The sequence below is a fragment of the Schistocerca nitens genome, chromosome 5 (assembly GCF_023898315.1).
Source record: "Schistocerca nitens isolate TAMUIC-IGC-003100 chromosome 5, iqSchNite1.1, whole genome shotgun sequence".
Classification (NCBI taxonomy): Eukaryota; Metazoa; Arthropoda; class Insecta; order Orthoptera; family Acrididae; genus Schistocerca; species Schistocerca nitens.
The window spans coordinates 256,003,652-256,021,940 of record NC_064618.1 but is presented as its reverse complement, the minus strand read 5'-3'; the positions used below and the strand labels follow the sequence as shown (position 1 = coordinate 256,021,940).

At 42.6% G+C, this 18,289-nt stretch overlaps 1 protein-coding gene across 1 annotated transcript in view; it reads left to right on the top strand.

Moving 5' to 3' along the window:
• The first annotated feature begins 4,841 nt into the window (after positions 1 to 4,841).
• Positions 4,842 to 18,289, top strand: part of LOC126260011 (alpha-tocopherol transfer protein-like) — a 48,267-nt gene continuing 34,819 nt past the window's right edge. The window contains exon 1 of the mRNA XM_049957171.1: positions 4,842 to 4,890. The gene's annotated coding sequence lies outside the window, so the exon portion shown is untranslated. The remainder of the gene's footprint in view (positions 4,891 to 18,289) is intronic.

Below are 18,289 nucleotides of genomic sequence, written 5' to 3'. Positions count from 1 at the left end.
CGCGCGACCGCTACGGTTGCAGGTTTGAATCCTGCCTCGGGCATGGATGTGTGTGGTGTCATTAGGTTAGTTAGGCTTAAGTAGTTACAAGTTCTAGGGGACTGATGACCTCAGATGTTAAGTCCCATCGTGCTCAGAGCCATTTGAACGATTTGCTGGAGGACGATGTTCAAACCATTTTCAGTACATCTGCTACCCCAGACAGCACGTGCCGTCACCGGTTGAAAATCGACATCGTGCACTCATTTTCTTTTCTGGTAGCCGAGCGGTTCTGGAACCGCGCGACCGCTGCAGTCGCAGGTTCGAATCCTACCTCGGGCATTGATGTGTGTGATGTTCATAGTTAGGTTTAAATAGTTCTAAGTTCTAGGGGACAGATGACCTCAGATCTTAAGTCCCATATCGCTCAGAGCCATTTGAATAATTTTCTAGAGGACGACGTTGAAACCATTATCAGTACACCTGCTACCGCAGATAGCACGTGCCATCATCAGATCAAAATCGACGTCGTGTGTCATTTTCGTTTCTGGTAGTGTATATTCCGGCAAGTTATAACCCAAGAAACTAAGCGACAGACCGAAAGCGAAATACACAAAAAAATGATTCAAATGGCTCTGAGCACTATGGGACTTAACATCTGAGGTCATCAGTCCCCTAGAACTTAGAACTACTTAAACCTAACTTACCTAAGGACTTCACACACATTCATGCCCCGGGCAGGATTCGAACCTGCTATCGTAGCGGTCGCGCGGTTCCAGACTGCAGCGCCTAGAACCGCATGGCCACAACGGCCGGCACGAAATACACAGAACAAGATGAAAATCTTACTGGAATACTACAACAGCTGCTATTAACAATGTAGACCCACTTTCTCGCCAAGTGTAGAACTTACTAAATATATGTACGAAGGCTTTTATCGTAGTCAAAACGTTTGTGAAGAACGTAATCGATTTCACTTTTGCTGTAACTCATGTGCTCCTCTCACTTTTAAATAGCGCTTACTATTACGTTGTGTTACACAAGTTCCACTTATATTCAGACATTGCCTTTAAAAAAGTAGACGCAAAGTTTTATTTTAGCTACTGTTTAGTTTGTTTCGTCTATTGAAATAACGCTCATGTATACTTTCAAAATACAGAAATATTTTGAACAAGCCACGTAAGACGTCAATATAAAATAGGAAAGGATATAGTAAAATTTTAGAGACAGCGTTGTACAGGTACGAGATATGAGTGCTTTCAAAATATTGCAGAGGAAAATTTACGTTTGCTAATGTGGAGTTTCTGTGATTGTACTAATTGATATTTTTAGTCACTTAAGAAGCCGGCCGGGGTGGCCGAGCGGTTCTAGGTGCTATAGCCTGGAACCGCGTGACCGCTACGGTCGCAGGTTCGAATCCTGCCTCGGGCATGGAAGTGTGTGATATCCTTAGGTTGATTAGGTTTAAGTAGTTCTAAGTTCTTGGGGACTGATGACCTCAGCAGTTAAGTCCCATAGTGCTCAGAGCCATTTGAACCATTTTTTCACTTCAGCAGTCGTTTCACGATCAAGATAGTCTACTCCAAAGCGATTACAATCACTAGGTAATATCTTCAGGGAGAACATGTTTCTAGTAAGTTTTGATCCTAATATTCTATGGCAGCAGACGTTAATAATCTTCTATTTTGTCTGAAAGCAGTGTAGGAGATGTGTTGATTCCTTTTTAGCTGGCTGTTCCTCATATTTTAACGCATAGTATATGAATATTACTGTAGGTATTTCTTCCGTGCAGTGATGTTCAAGTCTAGTGGAATAGCTTTCTCAGTCACACCGTGTGTACCACTAATGTAGACAATCCGGTACTGATTTAACTATACTGACCATTACATACCGACCAAGAAGTAGGGAACGCCCGTGATACAGAGATCACGATCGCATCAATTGATAGATGCTACTTGAAATACGAAGGTCTGCTGAAAAGTAATGCCTTCGAACAATTTATGTGGCATGAACAATAAAGAATTAGAATGTTAACGACGTTTGTTTAATTGAAAAATCTTTAAGAGTTTTCACGTAAGAAATTTGGAGGCATTTATTGTCAAAACGCCTTCATACAAACACCACAGACCGTAGAATTCCCGCCTGGAAACTGTATGCAAAACGGTTTGCAATAGCCATAACGAACTGATAATCATTCATTACGGATCTATAACTGTAAAAGTGTACTTTATTTATTCCTTCTTTTTATCTTATATCATACAAAAAGAGAACATAATAAATGGCGTCACTAATATGGAAACCTGGGAGGTGGTTAGAGAGTATATTAGCCATGAAATGCAAATAACACTTACGCTTTAATGATCACCAATATTCATCCGCAGATAACGGGATTAATATTTAACAATATTATGATCAAAGCTAGTGCAATAGAGCGAATTTTGTTAACTACCTCGTTAATTTTGTCAACAATTTATCTAAAGCTCAGACAGAGAGAAAGCAGTAAACAAATCTATTTTTCCCCAACTGACACTGATACAAAAATTTTACAACTGTACACCGAAAGTAGTACTTGAGGTGTAACGTTCTGACGATTTCCCAGCTTCAAAAATGTACGAAGCTTGAGATGTTCTGAACTGATTGAAGCAGTAGAAATGCTACTGTTTTGTACATCTGTAACTTATTGTTATTCATTACTTAGTATCTTTAGTTACGTGTCTCGTTTTAGTATCGTCTACGTCAAAAATGTCTTCGAATTCCTTCGATGATCGTCACTTAGTAACTCGCGAGCTAAGTTATTATTTCGAGCGGGAGTTTGTCATGCTTAACAAGACTTGAAAATTTAATTTGGATGAGACGCAGTGGTTAAATACTGTGTTGGAATTAATTTTCCATCAGCGTCGTCAGATCTTCCCTCTTTTTTTATGCTGGAATGGATGAATATCCAAGTACAGAGTGTCAAAGTATGTGCTCCGTATTCTTTCCTTTTTTAGTGTCATGAGTTCCCCACCTTCCTAAAAACAACACTTAGACAATGAAGTAATGATGCCCGTATTGTTGGTTTGACATGTGTGTGTCACTAATTTACGATATACGATTAGCGATGATATGTGTTTAAGTTAAACTTTTAATAAGAGCTTCTAATTAAAGTCAAATAACCAAGTGAAATTCTTAATCCAGAAGATCATTTTTACTAAGGAATTTCCATCTAATCGATTGAGGAGATCGGCAAGATGCCTGAGAGCGAAGTGTAAACTTTATGTTCTTGTACATAATTAGATTTCCCTATGACTCCAAGGTATTAAAAAGGACGTCCCGAATATAGTGGTAAGATGATGGAGCCCTTTCCTACCATTTACCCTGTCACTGCGTGCACATAAACATCGTTTCGTCATACGTGCGTGAGTTCTGTGGCGCCACCCTCTGTATATTCTGTGTGTTGTATCTAGATCACACAGTAACGAATGTCTCCATAGAGCGTGATGAATGCATGCAAGTCTTCAACATTTGGAATCTGTGACATAGTCTGGGATACGACTGCATTAGAATATTCGAGCTCGTTTAAGGCGACATCTGGTCGTTCGACAAAACCCGTCCGTACAAAGAGCAAAATATGCAAGTGGCTGCTGAAATATTTGTGACATTGGAAGAATTCGTATGTTATCTGTAAAACAGACCGTCTAACAGCAACGCTGGAAACATCTGTTCTAGGAGTTGCACCTGCTGCTAATGTCATCCATCTTGCTGTCTGCAACAAGCGTTACAGCCACCATTCTAAGGTTACAGTATTTATTTAATATTCCGATCATTGTGCTGAGCTGGAAGTCAGCAGTTTGTACCTGTGAAGATATTCCCATAATTCAATGATACATAATAAGCTTCTACGCAAGCTGAAAACGTATATTAATCAGTTGTTTAACATTCACGTGTATATCATTTTTTAATTAAGGTAAAACAGGCACCAGACTTCCTGTTCGTGTTATATTTGTGTTTTTACACATGAAATATGTTGTTTGACAAAAAATCCTCACAAATGCAACTCGACCTGCAAGATTATGTGTATGTGGTACTAAGACATTATGAATTTGTTTATATTAAACTCCTGCTACAAACAAATTACACAGGAGCTGCAGCATTTAATTTCGATAAAGGATGACCACGAAGTTATCGATATGATTTGTTTACACAAATATCTCAACACTTCTCCCGCAAATGTTTTGGGAACACACGTAAAAATAAGTAAGAATTCATCTTTCTGATCTCCAGCTCTTGTCCTTTCTTTCCACATTTGCAGTTAGATTATAGGATACGAGTTCCGCCTTTTGGAAACACACTGTTTTTTCTTTTTACCCAAACATGTTTCAACATCTCTGTGCCGTCATCAGTGGGCTTTTGTTTATTGAAAAGTGTAAAAGGTTAACATATTCTAGGTTGTAACTGATTTAACAAAGTGAGGACTAAAGAACGTTTTTGTTCGTTTTGCTTCTTACCGTGATTTTTCATTATATAGTTCTCCGGACCAACTATATGGTGTCCTGCACTGAATAGCTTGTCATCTGCAAAGCAAACGAGGGAAATTCACACCCACTGACGATGGCACAAAGATGCTGAAACATCTTTGTTAAAAAGAAAAATAACCGTATGTTTGCAAAAGGGCGGAACCCTTATCCTATAACAAGTAACTGTATTCGGGTGTGTACGCGAAGTAACACTGTGCGGAAAACAATCGTAGTGCGACAATGTGATCGTGGCGAAGAAGGAAACACTGTATGAACCAAATCTACAAGGAAACAGGCGTGTGTACGTCCTTGGCGGTTTCTGGTATAAAACCCGTCAGGCGTGCGATGTGCTCGCAGTTGCTGTGCGGTCGCCCTTGTGTCAAGTCGCGCGGAGGAGGGAGTCCTGGCTACACAGGTGATTACCGGTCTGCAGACGCGTTCGCACTCAGTAACACACTTCGCTTATTCGCTACTTCGCGTGGCTCCAGACTATCTTTTCAACGGGAAATATATCGTAGGTCATATCTCCCTGCTGGTCGCTGTGGCCGAGGGGTTCTAGGCGCTTCAGTCCGGAACCGCGCTGCTGCTACGGTCGCAGGTTCGACTCCTGCCTTGTGCATGGATGTGTGTGAAGTCCTTAGGTTTGTTAGGTTTAAGTAGTTCTAAGTCTAGGGGACTGATGACCTCAGGTGTGAATTCTCATAGTGCTTAGAGCCATTTGTACCATTTCTCCATAGTAACAGGGCTATAAACCTCGAATGACAAAGACCTCTCTGAAGTTACCGAATTTTCTTGGATGGAAGTTTTGTGTGTGTCCCGCTTGTTAATCATCACATCGTAACTCAGGCGCTCGTATGTAACTTAGTGTGTTTGTAACCATTGATTTAAAACAATGCTCACGAGCATCCAATGTCTGTAATTCCTCTGTCTCTTATTCTCTTTGTTAACTGTGATATTTGTTAAATCATAAATATTCTCTACTGACCGGTTATTATAGCATCGAGAAGTTCCATCACAATAGCGAAAGCCCTTAATACCATTCGGCTGCTACGCGTCTCGAGGTTGGGCCCAAGCAACGATGGACGTGGCGGAGTTACTGATAATATAATTGTGCGCTTTAATTCCTACAATAAAAGCACTAAACTACAGGCACTCAGACCTATGAGATAAAAATAAAATTCGCTTTGTAGTTACACTTATTTATATAATAGTAGTGAAAGCTATGCCTACACGGAATCAGCAGGTTTAGATTCCTTACTTACTGATTTCTGCCGAAATGTTATAAAATCGCTGTGTAACCGACTTACTTTTCGCAGTTAGGCACAGAATCTGACTACCTCTATAACTCTCGATACACCTGCCACAAGCACATTACGTACTTTTTAATGTTGTGTTCATCGTGGAACACATTATAGCTGGTGTTTTGGTCAGAAAGTGAGAAAAGTATCCGAAGCAACTCGAGAGTTAGTAGGGAAAATCATAGTGCCTAATTAAACGCAACGATGTGCTGTACCTGAGAATTACAAGCGAGTTATAGAGTCCTCCGTAATTTATACGAGTGATGATCAGATACCAGATACACAGTAATTCAGAGTTTTTTTTCCGGGTGACTGTAAGTTAACACTGAATCCTTTCGACCTAATTCTGCGGCTTAGGCACTTTTTTGACCATAACGATCTCCTTTCACAATGAATATTTGTCTTCACATACGAGGAGACTTGTTTCTCGTGCAATGTCATTCAGTCCTTTTACTATAATGCAGTTATTTAGGATATCTGCTTACGAAACTTATGGTAAATACCAGAGAATCTTGGTCTTTGAAGCCATTCAACCAAGGAAACAAGTGTTTATTTTTAATAAAGGAAAAAGATAACATATTCCACGTATTAAGCGTACAATTAAAGCCTGTACTGAAGTCAGAATTCCATAGGCTTCTGTAAGACTGCAGGAAGGGAAATGAGGCAATAGCATATCTTTAACATGACATCATCAGTTTCATAAAACTTTGTTTTATGAGGATGGCAGTCAGAATTACCCAGCAACTAAGCAGAAGTGTTTCAGGGGTACTGTGAATCACCAAGATTAGGTTTGCCGCCCATATGATACAGTTTCTCCGGAGCACGAATCTAGGTCGAGGCGTGAAGTGGAGAACTTCAGACCTCTCCAACATGGTGCAATGTGCTCCTTTCAAAATAAGACTGGACTGATTTTTACTCGTGAGTCTTCTGACGGGTCTGATGCAGTCCGCCACTAATTGCTCTTCATCTCAGAGCAGCACTTGCAACCTACGTCGTCAATTATTTGCTCAACGCACGCACTCAGATCTTCCTCTGCAGTTTTCATCCTCTACAGCACCCAATAGTGAAACAGATGTTATTTCTTAATGTCATAACGTCGCTTCTTCTTCTCAGTATTTTCGGTATGTTTCGTTATTCGCCGATTCTACTGAGGACTTCCTCATTCCTTACCTTATCAGTCTACCTAATTTTCAACATTCCTCTGTGGCACCATATCTCCAACGCTTCGATTCTCTTCTGATCCTGTTTACCCACTATCAATGATTCACTATCGTGCATTTCTACGCCTCAAACGAACATTCTCAGAAACTTCTCCCTCAAACTGAGGCCTATGTTTGATACTAGTAGACTGCCCTTGGCATGGAACGCCCTTTTTGCCAGTGCTAGTATACATTTTTTCTCCTCCTTGCTTCATCGGTCACACGACTTGATGCACAACGCAGTATTTACTTCTTGAGTATTGCAGGGCCGCTTGAGATGAGCTGTCTTCGTCTGCTCACTCACTTTGGTCTGCCCTAGGACTTTGCCATCCTCCCTCCCGAAGCGAAATTAGCTAAGCTGTTTTTCCTCGCAATATGTTTAGCATTTCGTCTGGCAACTGACACTCTACTAAAGAAATGGCTGGCTGATCGTTCTGTAGCAAAACCACACACGCCTTTCTAAAATGGCAGGTGGAGTATGCTCGGGCAGGCAACGCGTACAGAAGTCTCTGACAAATAATACTCTGCCCCATTAGGGCCTACTACTATCTCACTGAAATAAGACTGCACTCCTTAACGTTTTATAACTCAAAATAAGCTCAAGAACACGTAAATCTGATGATAAGTGGAATTTTTTTCCAAAGTACTTCCTTGAACTCTACGTAACTTGTGTGACTTTAACGGTGATGAGAAGGACAGTTCCGTTAAGTCTGTGCGCAACCTGATTCAGTTTGGCTTAGGAAATTCTCCGTCACTCATTATCTTCTACATTTGGTGTCATGAATGGAATCCCAGCACCATTGTAAAGTTTAATTGGTGCCGAAATCGCAAGATTCACGCAATTCTTCGTTGTCTGAAATTTTCAACAGGCAGTCGTTTCACAACGTACTCCAGTAGATAAAGTTAGAAATAGAAAATTTATATGATATGGCGTAAACGTGAAAAGTGGACGTATTTTATTTTGCGCGTATTTTCCATTCCCAACTCAAGGTGTGCAGCAAGAGTAAGCCCGAGAGAAGGATCGTCGATTCGCAAAGTGGCCTCTCAGTGGAAATATCCCGCTGGGACTGACTACTGCTATATACTTCAGCTAGGGTCACACTGCTGCATTCATACTGTATGTATGTAAGTATTGAACTGGGGGCCTAGAAACGACGGAGAGGCTTCGTCTCCGCCGTAGCCCTCAGTGGTACACAACCACATAACAGGGTGCAGCAGTCCACTCATCTCACCGCCACCACACACTGAACCCAGGGTTATTCTGCGGTTCAGCCCCAGTTGGCTAGCCGGGCGGGCTTGCGTTCATACTGACTTTGACGTAAAGTACTGAGTTTGATATAAAAAAATCTGTTAGTACTTCAATTAGAACAAGAGTAACAACATGTTATGAAATATATCCCCTGTCTGCATTGACAGCAAGCAGTATGTTTTATTGAATGTAGTGGCATAGCAACATTCGACTGCGGGGTCTACAGGTCGCTGTTGGAGACAGTCGAATCACGTGAATACCTCATAAGAATAATGTGTCGGACAATAAACGCAATCATCAACTTTGTGCGCAGCAACTCTATGTGACCATAAGGAAGGATAGTAATAAAACAGCCAAGTTTCCTTCGGCCTGTACACCGATAAAGTTGTATAGTGGCATGGCGTACTGGTGGGAGTTTGATGAATTATAACTCACACAAATGAAGATCGCTATTTATAGTTGAAATCTGGATACGCAACACTGATAAAAAACTAGCAGGATTACGACTGATGACTGTATTCCTATCCTCCTTTACGCCGCGCGGTGTGGCCGCGCGGTTTAGGGACATGTCGCGAATTGCCCGGTCCGTCCCGCCGGAGGTTCGAGTCCACCCTCGGGCGTGGATGTGTGCGTTGTTCTTAGATTAAGTAGTGTGTAAGTTTAGGGACCGATGACCTCAGCAGTTTGATCCCTTATGAATTCACACACATTTTTATCCTTCTTTACAATAAAAACAACTTCTCTTCATTAGCGTGCTGGAAAATTACGAGTCATCTCTTTGAGTAATGTTACTGGGACGACCAAGTCAAACTTTTCGACCATATTGAGGCACATTAATGAAACTGAAGTAAGGTCTATATTGCAAAACTTGAACTTAATTTCACATAATGAAAACGAAAGCAACAATTAATAAGACAACATTTTCAAATCGGAGTTAAGAAATTTTCTGTGGTTCACAAATCCGGAAGCCTAATGAATTACGAAAGAAACACAGCTCCTAACACGGCAGATATGCCGTTGCTGTTGCTGTAGAACGGGTAAATCTACGTCAGTATTGCTACAGTCGAAGTAGATCCTGCAACTGACTTCATTCGCTTCATAATAATCCCCTGAATCTCCTGGCACAAAATGATGGACAGGAACTTTACGTTTTGACGTGTGACGCCTGCCAGTCTACAGAGGAAAACCAACAAGTTTTCACTATAGCCTACATATTCGTTATGAAACGGCTACGAATGTATTGACATTTAAGACAATTTCAATATATCTTTAATTTTCCGCCCCATTTGCACATTTCTGCATTTTTTCAATTTTGGCGTTTTTACAGAATGGCGATTTTCGATCTCCCTGTATCATCTTCAGATGTATGCAGATGAGTCAGCATCTCGTCGTGTCTGCATCAGAACCATACATCAGTGACCCATGAAGATCAAAATTAGTCATACTGTAAATATAAACTATATACACACTAAATGTATCTGACAAATAAATGCCGCATTAAAATTATTTTAAAAACCAATAAGATTAAGATATTACGTACTTACATTGAATATAAATGTATTTGTAGTTCTACTGGATAGGACTGTTAAACATCACGAACCTACTAGCACACAAAATTCGAAAAGTTCCTGTTTTGAAAAACGAAGTAGGTTTCACTAGGTTTTTACCAATGTCCTTTACCAAATGGTAATTCCTTAGCAGCTCTGTCTAGTAGGTCTCTAGCCTGCCTAGCTGACGTGCTTTTCCTTTGTTTTACGGAAACGAGCTCCGATGCATTGCATTAACTTCTTTAATTCAAAATAACAAAACTAGACACAAGGGTTTTAATGCCACTCAGTAACATTTAATGCAGTACTGAAGAACAGGTCCATCGCCTACGAACATTCCGAGCAATACGGCCAGAAGGCTGGTGGGAGTGTATCCGGCGAGCGACATTCCTTCCAACAGGTTGCACAGCGCTCCTTGCAAGAAGCAAGGCCAGCTGAGGAAACACTGTTGTCTTTTGTAATACAAATGTCTGAAACAAGAATGTCACTTTCATTTTATCTTAGAAAACAGGTACAGTTTCAGTCTACTAGGAAATATCCAGACAGCACAGCATTTAGTACGCCAAGTTACCACGATGTCAGACCACGTAATACACGTGTAAGTGTCGGAGATTTTCTAAAATGCGTTCTTAATTTCCTTGCACTTGTGATACAGGTTTTAAACGTACTTTTCTACGTGTTCTTGCGGTAGCGTTCTCGCTCCCCGCTCACTCGGTCCCGGGTTCGATTCCCGGCGGGGTCAGAGATTTTTCCTGCCTCGTGATGACTGGGTGTTGTTGTGTTGTCTTCATCATCATCATTCATCCCCGTAACGGTCGGAGGAAGTCAATCGCAAACCACCTCAGCTAGGACCTTGCGTAGTGCGGCGGTGCGGGTCTCTTGCATCGCCTCCTACGCTCTTTGGAGTATGGGAATATGGGACCTCATCATCAACGTGAAGAGATACTCGAAAAACATTTAAGTTGCGCTGGCACTATGGCTCGGTTTCTAAATGTTTCGTAAGTAGCTTTTCAGTTGACTAGTGCTATTAAGCGTAAGTTTCTTCGGTGCCGGTAAATGATTTCTCGTGTGAGAAGTCTTGAGCAACATTGTGACTTGATTTCTGACGGGGGTCTGTAAATTCTCTCCTCTCAATAATGGGATAGTTTCTGACATTAAGATGTATCATCACCGAAAACACAATAATTGCAAATATGTAAGCGACAATATTCTCCTGATATACGGGAGCAAAAACTTATGTTGTTGGAGCTCTGTAATTTGCTGATAATTGTTATTAAAGATAAGTAATGGTAAAAATAATTGGCCTTATCTCTCAACTTTCATTGTCATTTCAATGTATAAATTCTCCGCATAGTGTTAGTTGGCTCAAATGGCTCTGAGCACTATGGGACTCAACGTCTGTGGTCATAAGTCCCCTAGAACTTAGAACTACTTATACCTAACTAACCTAAGGACATCACACACATCCATGCCCGAGGCAGGATTCGAACCTGCAACCGTAGCAGTCGCGCGGTTCCTGACTGCGCGCCTAGAACCGCTAGACCACCGCGGCCGGCTAGTGTTAGTTCATATATGTTACAGATGAATGTTAGATGTAATTTCTTCTCTGTTGATTTGTGTCTACCGCATGCCAAGAAAAAGAAAAAAGGTTTGCTTACATATATGTAATGATCGCAACATTAAAGTATTTACAGTCTGTGTCTACATCTATTTGAGATCTTACTGTACCTGAGAGCAGTGTCCCATTTGTTCGACAGTAATTAGTGTAGGATGATTTTCGCTTACAAACGTTGTTCTCTCGAGTGCAGTTGTTCACATATACCTGACGTTCATTAACATCTGTCTGTGTGACTTCCTCCACCGCAGTTTGTTTGGAACTGTATAAAAATACCCGTAATATAAATTTCTGCTGAAAATAGTTAAAAGATCTAATCACTCTTCAGGGCTGAATACCTGCCTTTCTTCACTGGTTATCATTCCCAGAAGATGTATACATGCACACACACACACACACACACACACACAATAACAGTACCATATAGTAACATTATATGTTGTCTTCTTTTTAACCAATAAAAAAATATAAGTGTATCCATTTCATGTACTCTTCTGACGCCATAACACATGAAAGAATGATTGCTGAAACATTATCTCAGTGATCAAAATATCCACGGGTGTGCTGCCGGTCTATAGTGTCCAACGGGCACAATATTTCGGCGATCATACATGTCGCCATCATCAGGTGAACTGACGGACTGAGCTCCTGTGAACGTGCTGGCACGGAGATCCGTACGCTATGGCTGCTCAGAGGGAACTGGGTTCGGTCGCGGCGGTGGCCGATTGAAATACCCTCCGCCCGCGGCGCGCTCCCTCCGCCGTCCGCGCCCCGCACCGCGGTCGCACGGTGGAACAGATTGCCACGGCGGCTGAGGTGACGTCGGTGTGATGGCTCTGTCCGCCGTGGTCGTCACAACTATACGTTTGCTCGATTTACTCTTGATTAACCCAATCGCTGGTTCCCAAGCCTTGCTAAGATTATAGCCACAGTCACGGTTTATGAGGTCGTCATTGGTGCGAATTTCGATGGCCTCTCTAACAACGCTGTCCCAGTACCTCGACGTCTGTATTTGCACGCAGACAGCTGCCACCACCCTTCACAAAGGAATGGGGTACTTAAAAATCTAGTACATAGGGCGCGCACTATCTCTGACGCAGAGAGTCTACCCCAGGAATTGGAACATCTGAGAAATGTATTTCGAAAAAATGGGTACTCAGAGTGGCAGATTCAACGTGCTGTCCGCCCAACCACTGCAGCACAACTTGTTGAGATGGATGAAGTCACGAGGGAGGAGGTAGGCACTGCATTTATTCAATCACAGGCGCAGTCTCGGGGAAAATCGCCCGCATTGTGAAGAAACACCGGGTCGGAACTGTGTTTTGTCCTCCAAATAAAACTCGTGCACTGGTGGGGAGCGCCAAAGATGACCTCGGTTTGAGGAAGGCCGGCGTGTACCAGATTCCGTGTCAATGTGGCAAGTCGTATATTGGTCAGACGATGCGTACCGTCGAGGATCGATGCCGTGAACACTAGAGGCACACTCGACTGATGTATCCGAGCAAGTCGGCGGTCGCTGAACATTGCTTGTCGGAAAATCACGCTATGGAGTATGACCGCACGAGGATTCTGGTACAGACGTCGAGATACTGGGACAGCGTTGTTAGAGAGGCCATCGAAATTCGCACAAATGACGACCTCATAAACCGTGACTGTGGCTATAATCTTAGCAAGGCTTGGGAACCAGCGATCGGGTTAATCAAGAGTAAATCGAGCATACGTATAGTTGTGACGACCACGGCGGACAGAGCCATCACACCGACGTCACCTCAGCCGCCGTGGCAATCTGTTCCACCGCGCGACCGTTGCGCGGGGCGCGGACGGCGGAGGGAGCGCTCCGCGGGCGGAGGGTATTTAAATCGGCCGCCGCCGCGACCGAACCCAGTTCCCTCTGAGCAGTGATAGCGTACGGATCTCCGTGCCGGCACATTCGCAGGAGCTCAGTCCGTCAGTTCACCTGATGATGGCGACATGTATGATCGCCGAAATATTGTGCCCGTTGGACACTATAGACCGGCAGCACACCCGTGGATATTTTGATTATCAAATACGCCGGGAGAAACACAAGAATCACATTATCTCAGTGATTATGGCCAAGGAAAAGAAATTTGTGCTCTTGTTATTATTATTATTATTCCTATTATTCTCACTACGTTCATATTTTGCTGTGGTATGATACACGTCACACTACAAAGAAATATAGCTGAAGTTTCACACTACTGGTCCATTTTTGTGTGAAATCAAATATACAGGACGATTTAACTGCTTATCACAAACTGAAGGAAGTGACAGGGGAACTTACGATCTTGGCATAGGAATTTCAAGAAAACTGAAATCTTTTCACTTAAATCACCTCAGTACAAATGAGAGCTCCGCCAATACACTGCACTTTAATACCCTGTGTACGTGACGTTACCGCCACCTGTATATGTGCATATCGCTATCCCATGACTTAAGTCCAACGAAGATTATGTACTGAGGTGTCAGTGTATAATCTTCGTTGAAATTTCAGGCAAGTGTGCACTGACTATCTTTGCTGTTCGTAGCACTGGCCTACGATTACTTCCAAGATCACAAGTTCCTGTGTTATGACACAAGAACTACCGCATCCTGTATCAGGCCCTTCAATCTAAGTATTGGTATCAGCCTGTATACAAATGTAACAACCTGTGAGCAAGTGACATCTTAATACAGTATGTATTGCAGGGAACAATCGAATTTTTTTACGTGTAATGAACAGAAAATAATAATAACTTCTTGGATCGTGAGTCCGCACTACTTTCTGTGGCTAAAAGTCGATCTCTGACGTGCAGCAGAGTGATCTTTGCTGTAAAAGGATCACTAACGTCAACTAGAATGTTCTTGGCTGAAGGTCAGTCCCTGAGGTTGCACTGGATTGTTCACACATAGACAGAGTCCAAGAGGCCGTGGTCGTCAGCGAGTGGTAGGCTGCTCGAGTATGGATAGCAGACTCAGTCCTGCGAGGCGGTGAGCTCGACGTCACTTGGAGATCAACTCCAACAAGGTTGTGAACGGAGGACGTGATTCGCTCGAGGCTCACGAGAAGTATGGACGTCACAGTAAGGGGCCTGTCCGCCACACTTCGAGAACGCTGAGTTCCGTGCAGGGCCCACGGGAAATGAATGTGTGTTTGAAAAGGTACCCGCTAAAGGTCTTAACTTTGTCCCGTGCTATCGACAGCTTGCATGTATTTAAACGCGCAATCAATAATTATTAAATTCATCTGAAATAGTTACTCGGTCTAGTCAGAGACGGCTGCTGGCAAACGTAAGACTTGCAGTATCACATACTATGGCGTACGCACCACGGCCTGTCTTCTTACGGGCCTCGGATTCCCAGAAGTGAGGTAGTGCTCGCCCTGTTTACGTCTACATCTCTGGCAGCGAGGCCGGCACTACGCCATCATGTGATGGCTGCTGAGGGTTTGGCTGTTATTGAATTCCTTTCATACTGTCTCCAGAGATAGTGTCTAGTGTCGTTAGTGGGTCGTTGCTTTGATAATCTAAGGTACAGTAGTGTGTGGTCGGTGACTGTGTTGCAGGCGGTAGTCTGGATATACAGTAAACAAAACACACACATACATTGGCGCAGAGGCACTACATCAAACGTGGAAGTTCCTTCGTACAACCTCGCTGATCTTCCTATGCCAGACTCATTTTATCAGAATGCTTTGCATCAACATGAACAACAATCACAAGAAGAAAAGGGGTAGCACAGGTATTAAGACATCAGGGAGTAACTTCTATGGTACTAGAGCACGCCGCAGGGTAGAGGAAGACGAAGATCGGGATACAGCCAGTAAATAATTGAGGATATAGGTTGCAAGTGCTTCTCTGAGATGACGAGGTTGATGCAGGATAGGAATCCATGGTGGGACGCGTTAAACCAGTCAGAACACTGTAGCATTTTCTGGGGCCGTAGAATAAGAAAGGTGACAACGATTGCCTAAGACACAGCTACGTTAACTCATCGCACATTCATTAATATTCTCACAGTTTCAAGAGACTTAGAGCTTGCTCTCTATACAACACTTTCTCTCAAAATTTATACACAATTCAAACAACTAGCAAATTGCTCCATAAAGTGCGCGCTTACGTCTATCCGATGACATATGCGGTTGGATAGAACGTTTTCTAACAGACAGAGAGCAGTATGTCGTCCTGAATGGGGAGACTTCAACAGAAACAAGCGTAACATCAGGTGTGCCCCAGGGCAGCGTAATAGGTCCGCTGCTTTTTACGATTTATATAGACGATCTGGTTGATGGTGTTGACTGCGGCATTCGACTTTGGCGATGATGCTGTAGTCTACAGGAAAGTAGTGTCATACGAAATTCGTGAACAAGTCAGTGAGGATTTGCAGAAAAGAAATGTGTGGTGTAATGACTGGCAGTTATCTCTCAATATTACTAACTGTAACCTACTGTGTCTAACAAAGCGAAAATCCCCATTAATGTACGAGTACAAAATAAATGCCCAGTGTTTGGAAGCGGTAACATCCGTCAAGAATCTGGGTCTGACTATTCGGAATGATCTCAAAAGAATCGATCAGATTACAAAAGTAACGGAAAGCCTAACTCTAGATTGACGTTTATTGGTAGAATTCTGAAGCGATGCAGTCCTTCAACAAAGGAAATTGCTTACAATACGTTAGTTCGTCAAGTCTTAGAGTATTGTTCGTCTTTATGGGAACCTTACCAGTTAGGTCTGATTCAAGAGATGAGAAGGTCCAAAGAAGAGCGGCAAGATCCGTGACTCGTACATTTAGCCATCGCGGGAGCGTTACAAATAAGTTTAAAGTGGGACACACTTGCAGATAGACGACGCGCTAAATGGAAGGGGCTGCTCACTACATCCCAAAATACGATCTTCACCGAGGATGTAGAGCTTATATTATTACCACCAACTTTCAAATCACTCAATGATCACCGTTGAAAGATAAGGGAAATTAGGACTCGTACGGAGGCGTTCAGACAGTGCTTTTTCCCTTGCGCGATTCGCGAGTGGAACAGGGGGAGGGGGGGGGGGGGGCAATATGACTGGCACGAACCCTACGCCACAGACCTCTTGGTGGCTAGCGGAGTACATATGTAGATGTAGATGTAGAAGTAATAAAGCTGATTGTAATAGTTCAGATTTATTAATTTGCTAATTGTTTGAGTTTTGTACAAATTTTGAGAGAATGTGTTGTATAGGGCGCAAGCTGTAAATTTGTTGAAACTGTGAGATTATTAACGAACGTGCGATGAGTTAGCTTACCTGTGCACCCTTTATGCTACAGTGCTCTGACTGGTTTGATGCGACCCACCACAAATTCCGTTCCTGTGTCTACCTCAGCATTTCAGAGTAGCACCTACAATCTATGTCCTCAATTATTTGCTGGTTGTATCTCAATCTTCGCTTTCCTATACAGTTTTTATCCTCTGCAGCGCGCACTGGTAGCATAGAAGTTACTCCCTGATGTTTAACACTTGTGCTATCATCCTATTCCTTTACTTCTTGTCATTCAGTACAGGAATCCAGAAGTAAGTAAACTTTCAACAATGCTCGAATCACTAAACCTGACCCATACGCTGGAGTCTAACAGATCTACAGGAATTAAAATCTACTTAAAGGGTGACAATTATTGAGCTGTATGAAATAAAATCGTCATAACTTCTGAACGGTTTCCGTTAGGAAGATTAAACTGCACTGTTGGACACGGAGCGTGCTGGGAATTATTTTGCGCATGCATGGTTTGACGATGAAGTCCACTTTCATTTGGATGGGCTCTTCAATAAGCGAAATTGATGCAATTTGGGGACTGAGAATTCATTTCGCGATCGAGAAGTCTCTTCACCCTCAACATGTGACTGTGTGGTGCACAATGTCCGTTACGAAATAATTGGTGCGATATTCATTGAAACAACGGTGACTGCCGAACGTTATGTGAAGATTTTGGAAGATGATTTCATCCTCATTATCCAAAGTGACACTGATTTCGACAAGATGTGGTTCATGCAAGACGGAGCTCGAGCCCCTCGAAGCACGAAACTGATGTCCAGGAGGATCACTTTGGCGATCGCATTCTAACTCTGGCGTACACAGCGGCCATTGGCATGAGCCTTGATTGGTCGCCATATTATCCAGATCTGAACAAGTACAACTCCTTTTTGTGGAGCTATGTTAAAGACAACGTGTACAGCAATAACCCCAAAACCATTGCTGAGTTGAAAAGAGCCATTCAGGAGCTCATCGACAGCATCGATGTTCTGACACTTCAGACGCTCATGCAAAATTTCGGCATTCGTCTGCACCACATCGTCAATGGTAGCAGACATATCAAACATGTCATAACCTTAATCTTAATATCTGTAGTGGCGTATAGATGATGAATAAAGTGTGTGCACCCCTTAGTTTGTAACTAATTTACGTTTTTTCGCATATAGTTCAATAATTGTCACCATGTAAATATTTAAGGAACGTAAGAATACAAGATGTGCTCTCAGCAAAACCACTGTAAGGATAGCAGTAGGTTCATACTTTACTTAGCTCACGAATAAACACCTGGAAAGGCTTGGTGTAGCATCTACCAGTGAACATAGAACAAAAACAGTATTTGGAACGGTTCCTTCTCTTTCTGGGTAGCTTTCTTAGGTTCGAGGCGCTGCGCGTTATGTGCAGTATTTATATCATCAACCTGAAAGTTACTTCATATGACAGATAAAATACAGTAGCCCATAGTGTACCTGAAATAGGTCAGTGTTAGAAATAAGAACTACGAAGTTTCACTGATTCACTGACGCATGTGCCTTGCACAAGTGTGTTACGAAACACTCAAGCATATACTGTCCACCCGGTTACCCTCCATTCGGAATGTGGGTGCACTCAGCGACTGTTATGTGGC